This window comes from Triturus cristatus, chromosome 4_1 (assembly GCF_964204655.1).
Source record: "Triturus cristatus chromosome 4_1, aTriCri1.1, whole genome shotgun sequence".
In the NCBI taxonomy this organism is placed as follows: Eukaryota; Metazoa; Chordata; class Amphibia; order Caudata; family Salamandridae; genus Triturus; species Triturus cristatus.
This window is the reverse complement of record NC_140585.1, coordinates 1,100,514,493-1,100,527,567: the sequence shown is the minus strand read 5'-3', so window position 1 is coordinate 1,100,527,567 and position 13,075 is coordinate 1,100,514,493. Positions and strand designations below refer to the sequence as shown.

Below are 13,075 nucleotides of genomic sequence, written 5' to 3'. Positions count from 1 at the left end.
AGCGATCCCTATGTACTCTTTGGATCTTTTTTTCAAGATCAAGGTCTGGCCTATCCTGTAGTATCCTCTCTTTTAGAAGTTGACTAATTAAACTCGTTATCTCTGTTTTCTGTACCTTCAGGAATATTTAGAAGTCTCACGTTGTTGCGCCCGGACTGAGTTTCAAGCCTCTCCAAGTCCTCCTGTAAAATCTTATTTTGGGCTTTCAAAACCTCAATATCTCTAGTATTCTCAGACATAACTACTGACCAAGCCTTCACTTCGCCTGCCAAAATTGTGGTACGTTGTGCAATGGCATTTAGTTTTTCCTCTAATACCCCACAATTTTCTTGATGTCATTTTGGTTACCCTCGGAGATCTCAAACTTCGTAATATTGATTGGCATTTTTTCCAACTGATTTTCCGTCGTCCCTTCAACCTGAGGACAAGCCTCCCCTTGACTTAGGTTACCTGCCATAGACAGTCCACTACTATCCTGGGGCTGTCTCAAACCTGGAGTTAGACCCCCCCCCCCCCCCTCCATCTTGGGCATCCACAGCCAAATTGGCCAACGGAGAGAAGCGATTTTCCAGGGAGAGCGCCGCTGTCTGGGTCTGCACTACTCTGGTCTGATTTACACTACTACTACCCCCCTGAGTAGATGCAGCAACCTGCTCGATTATTCTGAAATAGGAACTAAGAAAACTAAAAGAAGGTGAGGGTTTTGGAAGCGAGCACACCTTTTGGCCCGCACCGCTTTGTTTTCCCCGCAACCTTCACCTCCTATTTAACACTGGAGACAGCAACCACCTCCCACACCTTCAGCTCCCTTGTTCTCCCACTTTTACCTATCCTGTCAAGGACCGACCGCAGCCGGGGTATTAACTGTGGTGCCTTTCTCCCTAGTACCCTGTTCACTATTTACTCCAGCACTCTCTACCCCCACTTTTTCCTTCACACAGACATAAGAGGAAAAAAGTACCTGTGGGGGGAGATCTTTCCATCAGCCCCTGCTGTACCTGCTGTCATTTCTTTAATTTCAAAAGTTGCACCACGTTTTTTTCTACATTCTTCTCCACTGTACCTGGACACCTTGTCTGCCTAAGTAGCTCTTCCACCAAACCCTCGGCACCACCAGTGCGTTCTCGCTCTCCCACTCACTGCCACTTTGTGCTGCCTCCACCACGTCCAACCCGGAAGCCAGCCAACGCTGTTGCCGCGTGGGACCTCTGCCAGAGAGCCGCCGCCCCGCACCAGAGGGTTCCCGGCATCAATGCCCATACGGACTCTGCTGTTCCTCACACCAGGTAAGGCTCCACACTCAGCGCTCCTTGCCACAAATGCTACATACATACATTTTTTACAGAACACTTAGCATATCTTTAGCGAGTACTGCCTTCTTCCATTAGATTCCTCTCTCCTCCGTCCGGGAGCTCCCGCGACCTGCGTCAGCCTGCCAGCCATGTTTCCCTCAATGATGCCATGTGACATCATGACTGGTTTCTGATGTGAGGTAAGAAGCAGTGTATGACGGAGGCGCAAGTTTTAGTTGGTTCACTAAATTATAACTGGTAATTGTTAGTGTTTTTTTTGTCTGTATGTAGATATATATATATCTCACACTTGTAATCTCCAAAGAATCCGTAGTAACGAAGAATGGAAACCACGCAAATCCAGGTAAGGCACAATTGTTGTTAGTTTATTATCAGCCGAGTTTCACCAATCTGACGCGTTTCGGGCATCCGCCCTTGCTCACAGACAGTCAGTTGGATAAAATGTGCCCCTTAAATACTATAAGGTATTCCATTGGTTACATTTTTTCACCATTTTTTTACACCATGTGATTTTTAAAAAGTGAAGACACACTATTCAGAATTACATTAGTCTGTTTTCCAAACATATACATTTAGACCTTAAATGTATATAATAAGTTAAATAACGGGTTTAAATCCAAAAGCCACAAAACATTTATCAAGTGCTCAATTGGTGTAAAACATAATTATTTTGCATATAATGCAATTAATCCAAAAAACTATAACATGATGGTATCAATGTTCAATTGGCTGTGCAAATGACGCAATAAGGTGCAAATATAACAGATTAAAATTCATCATATCAAAATGTGCAAATTACGCAAATATGTAAACACAGGAAGGAACTTGTGCAAATTATGCTAATTTTATGCCTAACCATAAATGTTATAATAAAGTTTGTCTAATATGAACACAAATGTTAATATATGTAGCCATTAAATTGTTTGAAGTTTAAAATCTTATAAACACAAACACCATAATTGAATTTAATGTTGGTATCGATTTTTAAAACTAGACAGACACTCTACTGAATCTATGTCAAATATGTAAAGTGAAAAAATGTTTGTGTATCCCTAATTTGTGCAATTAAGCACACATAGGGAAAAAATAAAATATAAAATAAAAGAAAAAGAGGAACAAATGGAAATTCATAATATAATTTTTTCATAATGTATTAATTTTTACGCGAAAGCAGCCATGGCAATACACTCTAAAAAGATCTGACCCAAAATTAACATATCTTAAAGGAACACATGCAGATCCTCCGTTGTGTTTAGCCCATTGGGAAATCTGCTGTCTAATTTTAAAATAAAATCAGACTCTAATCTTCTAAGCATTTTGTCACGGTCACCCCCTCTCTTGGTTTTAGGAACCGAGGCGATAACAAAATAACTGAGGCATTGCAAATTATTGTTATGGCAAACTTTAAAATGCCTCGCCACCGGATAAGACGCATCATTGTTTACAATGGCACGTAAGTGCTGAAGAATTCTGACATGTACTGGTTGCCGGGTACTCCCTACATATCTAAGATCACAGGTACATGTTAATATATAGACAGCAAATTCAGTTTTACAATTAAAAGATCCATGTATGTTAAACGGATCAGGGCTAAATCGTGTGCAATATTGGGTGGTGTTTTTTCCAAATTTGCACGCTCTGCATGTGGTACAGCGCTTGAATCCCGGCCGGGATTTCAGCCACTCCTCTTGCTTTTGAAGCTCAGGAAAATCATGACAAACATGTGATCTTAAAGAGGGCCCCTTCCGGTAAGTTATCGTTGGCCCATCCGGTAATCTGGGTTTTAAGACTAAATCAGTTTTCAAGATTGGCCAACGTTCTTGAATAATAGATCTGATTTGTCTTGCCTGTTTACTATAGGTTGTAATGAGCCTGGGGGATTGGCTAGTATTGGTGGACTCACTATCTAAAGATATATTAGATGTAGGTGAAAATAGTGATTCACGAGTTCTAGCTTTTGTTTTAAGAATGCAACATATATATATGCTGTAATTTAGTGTTTGTCTCAAACACTGAATCTAATGAACAGAAAAGATGGCAGAGCGCAGTAAGCATAGGGATTTTGGACTTCTGTCCCTTTGCAATCACCGCTTTAATACGCACACTTTCAATCACTGTTACTTGCCAGGGATACACAATCGCTGAGCAGGATTTCTTTAGCCGTGATCTTCCTTCACATAATCATTTAAGCTTTCCTAAATAGCTTGTGCCAGAGACATGATTTTTGTGGGCATGGTCTAATCCTTCTTCCGGTCTTGCCATTGCAAGGGTACGGCAGAAAACCGATTCTGATGTGGTGTGGGCATTGCCAAGCAAGGGTCCCAGCCCTCACTTTCCTGCTAGAAATATTTTCTACTTTCTAAAGGACGTGAAATGGAATCATGGATACTCTACTAAGCCACTATCCCCACACAAAAATCCCTCATTGTGCTGATGGTTTCAGGTTTGAATCAAATGTGACACTCTTACAATGTTTTTTTGAAGGTCATTCAAGATGTGTTCGCAAGAGATACAGATATCAATTGTAAAATTAATTGTGCATGTAAAATTTGATTGGCCATTCCCCGAGAATTTTTTTTTGCTTTCTGCCAGCATGAACAGAAGAGACTAATCTCTTTTAACTATCTTAGCAAATCCAAATGAAAGTATGTCTTTGGTACCTGGTGGATCAGTTGAAACCTTCCATGATCTGTTGCTTGTGCACAGCTGCCAGGAACAGTGCTAGATCTATTCTTTCGGTTTCAGCACCTCAGTAATGTGCTACATAAATTAGAATACTTTTTAATTCATGTAGCTTTTACATCATAGTGCATAAGGTGATGTATGGGCATTTTGGTGCAAAGTGAAACAAACCAGACACAGCGTATGTAATTTAAAGACTCCTGTGTATTTTAAAATAAAGCCCCGGCTTTAAATAAGTATAGAAATCACTGAAAAAGTTATCAATAGTTGTGTAAGTTTGTATGTGAGGCTTAATACAAAGGAAGCTTAAAGTCTCCTTTCAAATGCATACATGATTGATTCTTTTACCGCAATGGACAACACCCTCCCTTTAAAAGTCGGTGCTGTTTAAAAAAGAGAGTGAAGCCACAAATTTGAATTAAAAAAGCATCTGTTTCTTTAAGAGATAGATCCAATTTCTTTTAAAATGCCGCCAAACAGTCGTTTTTTTGTGTTGTACTGGCTATTGGTAAATCATGCTACTAGACTGGTGTGGTTAAGGTCTTTGGAGACATTCTACCGGATCCGCATATGGCTCTGCGTGGTTAGTGAAGTGTGGGGGGTACTGTGTCTTGGCTGCGAATATATTGGGTGTTGCTCCTGTCTTTTTGCTGAAGTCTTGGCACTGCATCTAAGTATGTGTGTGATGCAGAAGACTGGACTGATAAACTAGAGCAGTAGAAAATATGTTGCATAGTATTTTTTTGTCTGTTGAGGGATAGTTTTCTGGCATGGTTTAGGAGTCTCCATTAAGTGACAGGTTGATGGATGTCTACGTGATAGGGTGGACTGCCTGAGTTTCAAATAGCCATGCTGGGGTTGTGTAGATTTTTGTCTGAATACTCTTACTCCGGGGAAAGCTTGCCAGCTTGTCAAATGCTTGGCAACCTGAGGCTCCTCTGATCCAGCATTGTCCTCTGCACCTATGACATTGTCCCAGACCTCACAGACTTTAATATTAATCTTCATCCTATCAATTGAAGATGTTTGGATGGATGCTAGCTTCAGCATTGTCAAAAGTATAAATAGTGCGGTGAGAAGCGCAACGCATTAATAGGTGCAAACATGGGAAAGGAGAGAAGAGAAAACAATGCTACAAGAAGAGGAAGACAAACCTGTTGTGGAAAAAGAGAAAGATTAACCCAGGCAGAGGTACACTTCCCAGGTCAAAAGGGTACACCTCCTATTTCCCAGGAATTAATACCTCCCTGAAAACAGTTCTGAAGGAGCATACATTCACAGGCGTATCACCGGGACCAGGGTCAGTCTATAGTGGTCTGGCAGCCCATTCTAAGAAGACGACGACAAAGGGACATTGGTATATAATGCTCCAACCAAAGGACAGGATAATATCTTGCAAAAGTGTTCACCATGGCAATCATTCCTTCTTCTAGTATGCAGGTCTATCTTTTTAGTGCAAGTCAGTCTCTCAGTCTTTAAACACGACCTCGTGGGATTATTGTTGTGCACCCTTCGCAGTCGTACAGTAGACATCTGGTTTACTTCATGTTCTAATGTTACACATTTGCAAGAGAGAGAAAGATGTTTTTAAGAATGCATGTAACCATCCCACCAATACCCTTTCCCAGGACAAGAAATTCAAGGCAGTGATCTCTTCACCCACAGACCTGATATCTGTAGTCAAGCTTGATATGGTAGTGAAACCAACTGCTCACAGGGGGTCACAGGCTCCAGTGTCTGCTTGGTTGATCTCCCTTGTAGGCATGGTTAATAAGATATTGGGGGAAGAATCCTTTACCTTAAGAGCTCCAGTGAAGCACTCCTTCAGTCATAGCAAGACTAGTATTAATTAGAAGAAGATGGCCAGACTCATCAGTTTCTTCTCAATAACTGAAATGAAGAAGCAGAAGTTAGACTGACACCTAAACATGGCATGAAAACCTATTTGGTTGTGGTGTATTTAGAATTTGGAAACCCTTAATTGCCCTGTGCCCACAGGTGTGGCTGAAATGTACAGGGTTCCACCTCAAGGGTCGGAAAAAGGTCATAGACCTATTCAATGGTGAAGAACATTTCCAAAAGGTGATGGATGAAGCATAGTAGTCTATTAAGTCTGACAGGGTCACTGCAAAGGTCAGAGGAACTCTCTCCACCAGATCCCGGATTAATAATTTGAGGTCCCAGAGGCAGGCTCACTCAAAGTTAAGTATTCGCGCTCATTCATTTCCAGCAGCCTTTCCAGCCGCTTCTGCAATTATACCATAAGTGGCAAACTCTCAACCAAGCCAAACCAGCCGCAAATCCCTGCAAAACTCCAAGAGAGGAAGCTCACATGGCAGAGGGCCCAATCCCAACAGGTATTATGGGTCTGTGAGTGGTCGTGTCACTCCTATATTTGCAGAAGGTGTGTGCCAGTAGGCCTTGGGGTGGGGCAAGATCACTTTGGACAGATGGGTGGAGCAGATTTTGGCAGTAGGACACACTTTGGAGACTGCGGATAAATCACCAATTCATCCCCCTCTCTGCCAAGACATCTCGAGAAAGCAGCTAAACCTGCTGAAAGAAGGTCAGTCCTTGCTCTGGGTCTAGGCTTGTCCAAGGTGATTCTAAGGTACATAACTTTTTGTGACTTGGGAGGGCACACAAAATGTGCTGTTGACATGAAGCAATGGTGGCAGCATACCTTTTTTTCATGGCTTGATAATACTCAAAAGACTCTTCCTGGTTCAGGAGGAGTGTGGCCCACTGTCACACTTGTATAAGGTTCTGCGCTGACATCCTGTGTATACATGTGTGTGTGTAAGGTAGAGATGGCAGCAAGGCTGTGGTCTGTGGTGAGATGAGCCGGATCTATTTTGGACAGCTCCTGGTTTAACATGACACAAAATAGAAGATGGGATTCAGCTTCTCCAGACTGCGGAAGTGTATTGCTACATTCCAGGAACTGAAGGGAGGAGGCCAGATTCTGACGTGTGGGAAAATGTAAACAAGGGCTGTCCTTTGAAATTCTATGAGTACATTTTTGCAGGGGGTTGCTGATTATTCCTTCCTTAGCTCTGCCATGTGGTTTATGGTAGGGGAGTGGAATTGAGTCAGCAAATTCTGTTCTGAAGAGTAAGGAAGTTACTGCCCATTTTGTCTTTTTTCATAGCTGCTTGAGGAATTCTGATGATAGCCAAGGTACAGTGACGTCACACTTCAATGTTCTCATTTTTTAGATGCTCCTAGTTGGAGCCAGCATCATCACTACCTGCTGTGATAGCCATCACCCTGCATAAAGACTGTGTGCGCACTCCAGCCAGAAAACACATTTTTAATGGGAACCACCCAAAACCAGTTCCAAGACTTTAGATCGTGGGTTAACATGCCCGCCTGGATAATTTGTATAAAGTTGGGACCCAAACCATCCCACTTTATTCCATTTCCAAGTTCTTCTTGACCACGAACGAGAATATCCACAGAGTACTCAGAGATGTTGTGATCTGGAGCAGGTGGCTTCATGACAGCATGTCTTTCAGAGGTAATGTGACATCATGTGACGTCTGCATAGCTTGCTGGAGAAGCCGAGTCTGCCAAGCTCAGAGAAGCCTGCCTGTCTGTTCGGAGAAGAACGGTGAGTGCGTGACTTGGTATCCAGGATAGACTGTCAAGGAGGAAAAGAAAGGCCATGTTTCTGGTTTGTGGAGCATCTAAAAGAGCTGACCCATACTGGAAGTGTAACTGCTACCAACCCGAGCTGTCTCCCGGCCTCCGTCCATGGTTCACATGGCATACTATGTGAAGCATCAAAAAATCTTGAATGATAGCGTACCATCTGGCATCTACACAGTAGCCCAAGAGACATGTTCCGTTGCTACCTGACATAGTTGTTTGCCCTACAAAGCCTACACCACCGCCACAGAAAGAACCCCCAAACGACCTGAAGGCCGCAGCTACCAAAGACATGTAACCACTGCCAAGGCCTGCAGTGATGCTTGTATTCAGTGATGAGGTACAAGAGGTAGGTCTCCTGCAGAAGCCTTGCTGACAAAAGATGCTGACTGTACGACTGCGTAGGGTGCACAAAAATAATCCCACGAGGTTGTGTTGAAAGACTGAGAGACTGACTTGCACTAAAAAGATAGACCTGCATACTAGAAGAAGGAATGATTGCCATCGTGAACACTTTTGCAAGATAGGATCTGAAGTGAGCTACGGGTTACTAGACTTAGTAGCCGCTTGCATAGCAAAATTGTCACCTCACACCTGTGCAGGTTCTTGCCTTTGAGCTTTCCATTGCTGCCTGGACTCTGCAGTGATGTGGGAGCTGTGCTCAACTTGCCTTGAATTATGTAGTGCAGGAACTGAAACAATTGCACCAGAACACTGTTGATGTCCTGGGAATTGTAGAAATTGTCTCGCACCCTGTAGTTGTGTTTACTACAACCTTGTAGCTGGACAACTCAGTTCAGTGTGTAGTATTTTGGTTTACTGTGTGATATTAAAGTATTTCTCTTTTACTAAGAGAATGACTGGGCGTAGCAGTACATGTATGTTGTTGAAATGTTGATTTTTGAAACTCTGCCCCCTTGCCTACCTCCCTGAGAAGCCTATGACTGCTTTCCCCTCCCTTGCTACCCTAAGAGTCAAGTGCGGAAAGCGTGCACTTGGCCCGGTTTGCAGAGCTGTAGCAGGACACACCCAAGGACACAAGAGACAAACAAACCCCACCATCATGACTGTGACCAGATACCCTCTGCTTGACCCTGGCTGCCAGCCATGCACAGAGTCTGACAGAAGCTGTGTGAAACAATAACAAATTCACTGGCGGAGAATAAAAAAAGTTACTAACCTGGAACGGTGGCTCTTAAAGTATTCATATGCTTGATGGATTCAGATACTGTTTTGGGGTATTGAATGTTTTGTCTTGTTACAGAATCTGAGGAAGGAATGTGTAACTGTTGCACAGGTAGCAGCGGGTAGTAATGAGCTGAACTGACTGCAGAAATGTGCCGTTTTGTTTGACTTCTGTGAAAAATAGATCATGTTACATGTTTAATTTTTGCTGAAGAATTCCCACCATGACATGTGAGAAAATAAGAATAGCTCCTGATTTATAACTCATATCAGCGCTTGACAACCACTTTCACAGGTAAATAGGGTATTTTGTATGTAGAAGTAACAAGCAGTGTGCAGACTTCAGTAAGTTGAAATAACCGCCAACAGGAATTGGCCAACAGTGCCATAATTAAAGAAGTCCTCAATGCTGTGCCACCATGCAGCTGAGACTGACACTCAACAGTAAAGATTATATTTTGCGAGTGTCTGTTGCATGGTAATTGGACATGCACCCTTGGTCTGTTGCCGTAAATGTGACTGGTATGCCCAGAAATGGGCTCCATGCAGACTGTGCACTAGATCCAAGGTATACCTTGCAGATGAGGTCTAACTAGGGTGAAAGCGGTCCTGAGTTGCTTGTGTTTTGGTTCAGGGAGGCACTGGCAGTTCAGGCTGGGCGGTTCTAATTGGATCAGGATCACAACTGATTTGCATATAGCTGGGTCTAAACTGAGGTGGCATGTGATCAAAATAATGATGGACTGTGATGCGGCCAGAGTAATTACCAGTGACTGAGATTGATTCAAGCATTCCATCCTTCACTCTTTTGTATACTTTGGTTCATCCTCCGCATTGGGACGGGTATGCCCAGACATGGGTCTCTTGCACACTGTGTCACTGGAAGCAAGCTATACCTGGTTGATGAGCCCTCACTGGGGCAAAACCGGTCCTAGGTTGCAAGTGTTCCGGTTCAGGAAGTACCTGGCCTGGCAGTTCGGGCTGGACGTTTGAGCAGGGTCAAGACTGATTTGCATATGCCTGGATCGAAACAGAGGTGGTATGGTGTGCAAAATTATGATGGACTGTGATCCGGCCCAAGTAATTACCAGTGGCTGAAATTGATTCAAGATTTCCACCCATCACTCTTTATGTACTTGCTCTGAGTTAAACTAACTGCAAGTGAATCTAGAATCCCAACTTTTTACTTTCTTTTGGCCCAGCACCCACAAAATATTGCATGTCTCTAAGGTCTAGGCACAAAATAGACCCAGGGAACCTGAAACCCCGAGCCTGGGTCTTGTGTTACGTTGATAATACCGGAAGCGTACCACATTGGTAACAGGAGACGAACGTCTGTATCCTTGGGCCATGTGCATTGAGCATTGGTGGCAGCATACCATTGTTTGAATCATTTGAGTTGGGGACAGGCATTTTCTGGCCCAGATCCGAGTGTGATATTTACTGGCCTGCTTGTGTAAACTTCCGCTCAAGTGTCCTGCTCAGTCCCCTGTGCTGACATCTCAACGTGTTGTGTGTATCCTGCCTACTAGCAGGACTTCATGTGTGTTATAAGTGTATGTACGCTATAGGCCAGCAAGATCCATTTTGGTTTTCCCTTTTCTTTGATATGGCAAAAGATGGTAGTACTGATACAGTCTCCTGAGACTGAAAGTGTAATACCGCCATTCCTGAGCTGGAGGGTGTAACCTATTCAGTGTTAAAAAAAAAAAAAAAAAAAAAAAAAGAAAGCAAATTGTTAGTATCTAGGCTTGAATATCGAAAATGCAGGATGTACCATTTGTGAGTGAGGCATGTCCCTGTCCAGCTGTACAAGGGGTTTTGTCATTCTATGGACATGACCCCTTTAGAACTTGATGTTTCATATTATGATGAACTGGGGCCATATAGCTGTTAAAACATATACACAGTTAAGTTTGATCCCAGAATGTTGCATGCAAATTGTTAAGGAATTTGAGGTTCGGGGTGCCTAAAGTTCCCTTTGCTATTGACATTTCAACAGGGAATCATTTATGAGCAAGAATTCAAAACTTGTTAACCGATGACAATACCTAATCTCCATTATGTCAGGCCGGTACCCAGCCCCAGAAGTCACTGGGTGTGGCTCAACTGGATACAGGGCTTGGGTGAAAGCCACTCCTAGTGCTTAGGATTGGTTCCAGCGGGCAGTGAGGGCAGGGCACATAGCGTACCTCTAGAACATGGCTGAATGATTTTTCAGTGGGGTACTGACTGGGCATCATAAAGTAAATCATTAAAAATCCAAAGAAGTCACTGAAACGACTTGCATTAATGAATGTTCTATTTAGATACTGTAAGCACTATGCAGCAAAGTCCAACAAAACACAGTGACCCTGTGATATCATGCATGGGATAACTGTTAGTCACACTACTAACCGTTAAACTCTCTAGATTCATGTATTTTGTGAGGCCATATTACTCCACGCCCCACAGTTCAAAGCGGTGGTACCCAGAAAAGTAGAAGCCGAGAAATAAAGTCAAAACAAAGTTTTACGTTACGTTTTTCATTACGTTTCCTGCAATAAACTGTCTGCCCCAAACTCTTTTCTCAGATTTTATTTTGTTTTCATTTTCTTTACATTCTGCCATTGGGTGTAAAGGTTCAGTAGAGCCCACTGTTATCGGTTACTGTCCTTGATTGGGTGGTCTGTCACCATGTGGCGAGGTTGTATTAACTTTTTCCTTAATTTCATAGCATCATCACAGGTGGGTGCCATTAAGCGCTTGGTCTTCAACAGGAGAGGTGGGGCTCGAGAATGATCTTGTCTCTTCTTTTTCCTTTCCTGTTCTCCAGGCTTTTCAGTCAGCACACACAGGTCTGGAAATAATTTAGTCTTTGCATACTAGAAATGGAATGTAGATCCTCATTCAGTGACCATGCAAGACATTTCTTCCTTATGTAAAGTTACCCCTATCAATTATGCAAACCCTCTCCTTTCCATAATTCTCCCATCAGCCACTCCACACTCCAGCAGAGCATTTTTTTAATTTATTTTCAGCTTTTTGAACAGTACAGAAACAGCATGCCATCAGCGGTTTTTTGTCCAGTACATACACTACAATTCTGTTATAAAGAAATATCATACTTTTCCACAAGTTCAGTTCTCTGCCTCCCCCATCTACAGTTTTCAATTACATAGTGTTTGGGTGTACATCATGCTCGATTAGGGGGACCCATATATCCCTTGGGCTTGAGTATGATAGAAGTTCTTCTGCATAGATCTCCGGGTTGGTTTTTACAATAGATCATATCTCACAACCAGTGTTCATGTTAGGGTGCGGAGCGCTTCCCCCAGGGCATGGGTAGCCTGCTTTTGGCTAGTAATAACATTACTGCTTTAAACATAAGGCCCCAGGACTTCAACTTCTAAACCATCTCCAGTAAGCGCATGTATGGGGTGCAAACCAGCGAATCCAACATCATGGACCTCAAGTCCTGGGCCACCCTTGTCTAGAACCTCTGAACCCTTTTGCAGCTCCATACGAAATGTAGATAGTCTGCGCCTGACAACCCGCACCTTGTACAGTTTGCATCATCTCTCAACCCATACCTGAACAGTCTAGCAGGTGTGTAATACATTTGTTATAAATATTTAAAATGGGTGATACGCAGGTTACAATGTGACTTTAACACCCCAATCAGCGTACAGCAAAATCCCCATTCCTCCAGCGTTAATTGTGGGATTAATGAGGCGTTCCATCGTTCAAGCATTTGGTTTAGTGTCTGCGGCGTATCCCCCTGAGTCGCATTACAAAGCATAGTGACCAGGTGGCGGCGTGTGGAACTAGTAGGTAGTGTTTGCAGTGTGCATGGTGTGGTGGGTTTGTCCGGCAACGAAGGGTATAGCTCCCTCTGGGCTGATCAGAGACAAAAATATATGAATGTGAAGAATGGTGTTATATTTTGTAAATGGCTCAAGTGCACTGGATTTATGAATTTCCCTTCTGGATTCATATCGCTCATTGTCTCCAGCCCTACCTGTTTGAGCACCCCAAGTGCCCCTGGCTCTTGTATTACTGACATGACTGGTTGATGCACAATTGGGAGTTTCAGGGCATACAATGGAAGTTTGTGGGCTCTCGCTCCAGGAGTCAGCCAAGCGGACGTTGTACAGTGTATTTTGTTAATTTCTGTGTGTAGTATATCTGTGCGCTTGTGCGTTAAAATATAACAGAGTGGGGTAGGGTGTGCATCTCTCTCCTCAACTGCCAGGTGGGGCGTG

At 43.1% G+C, this 13,075-nt stretch overlaps 1 protein-coding gene across 8 annotated transcripts in view; it reads left to right on the top strand.

Annotated features, from left to right (window-relative positions):
- Positions 1 to 13,075, top strand: part of KIF21A (kinesin family member 21A) — a 719,281-nt gene that overhangs the window by 148,319 nt on the left and 557,887 nt on the right. The window lies entirely within an intron of this gene.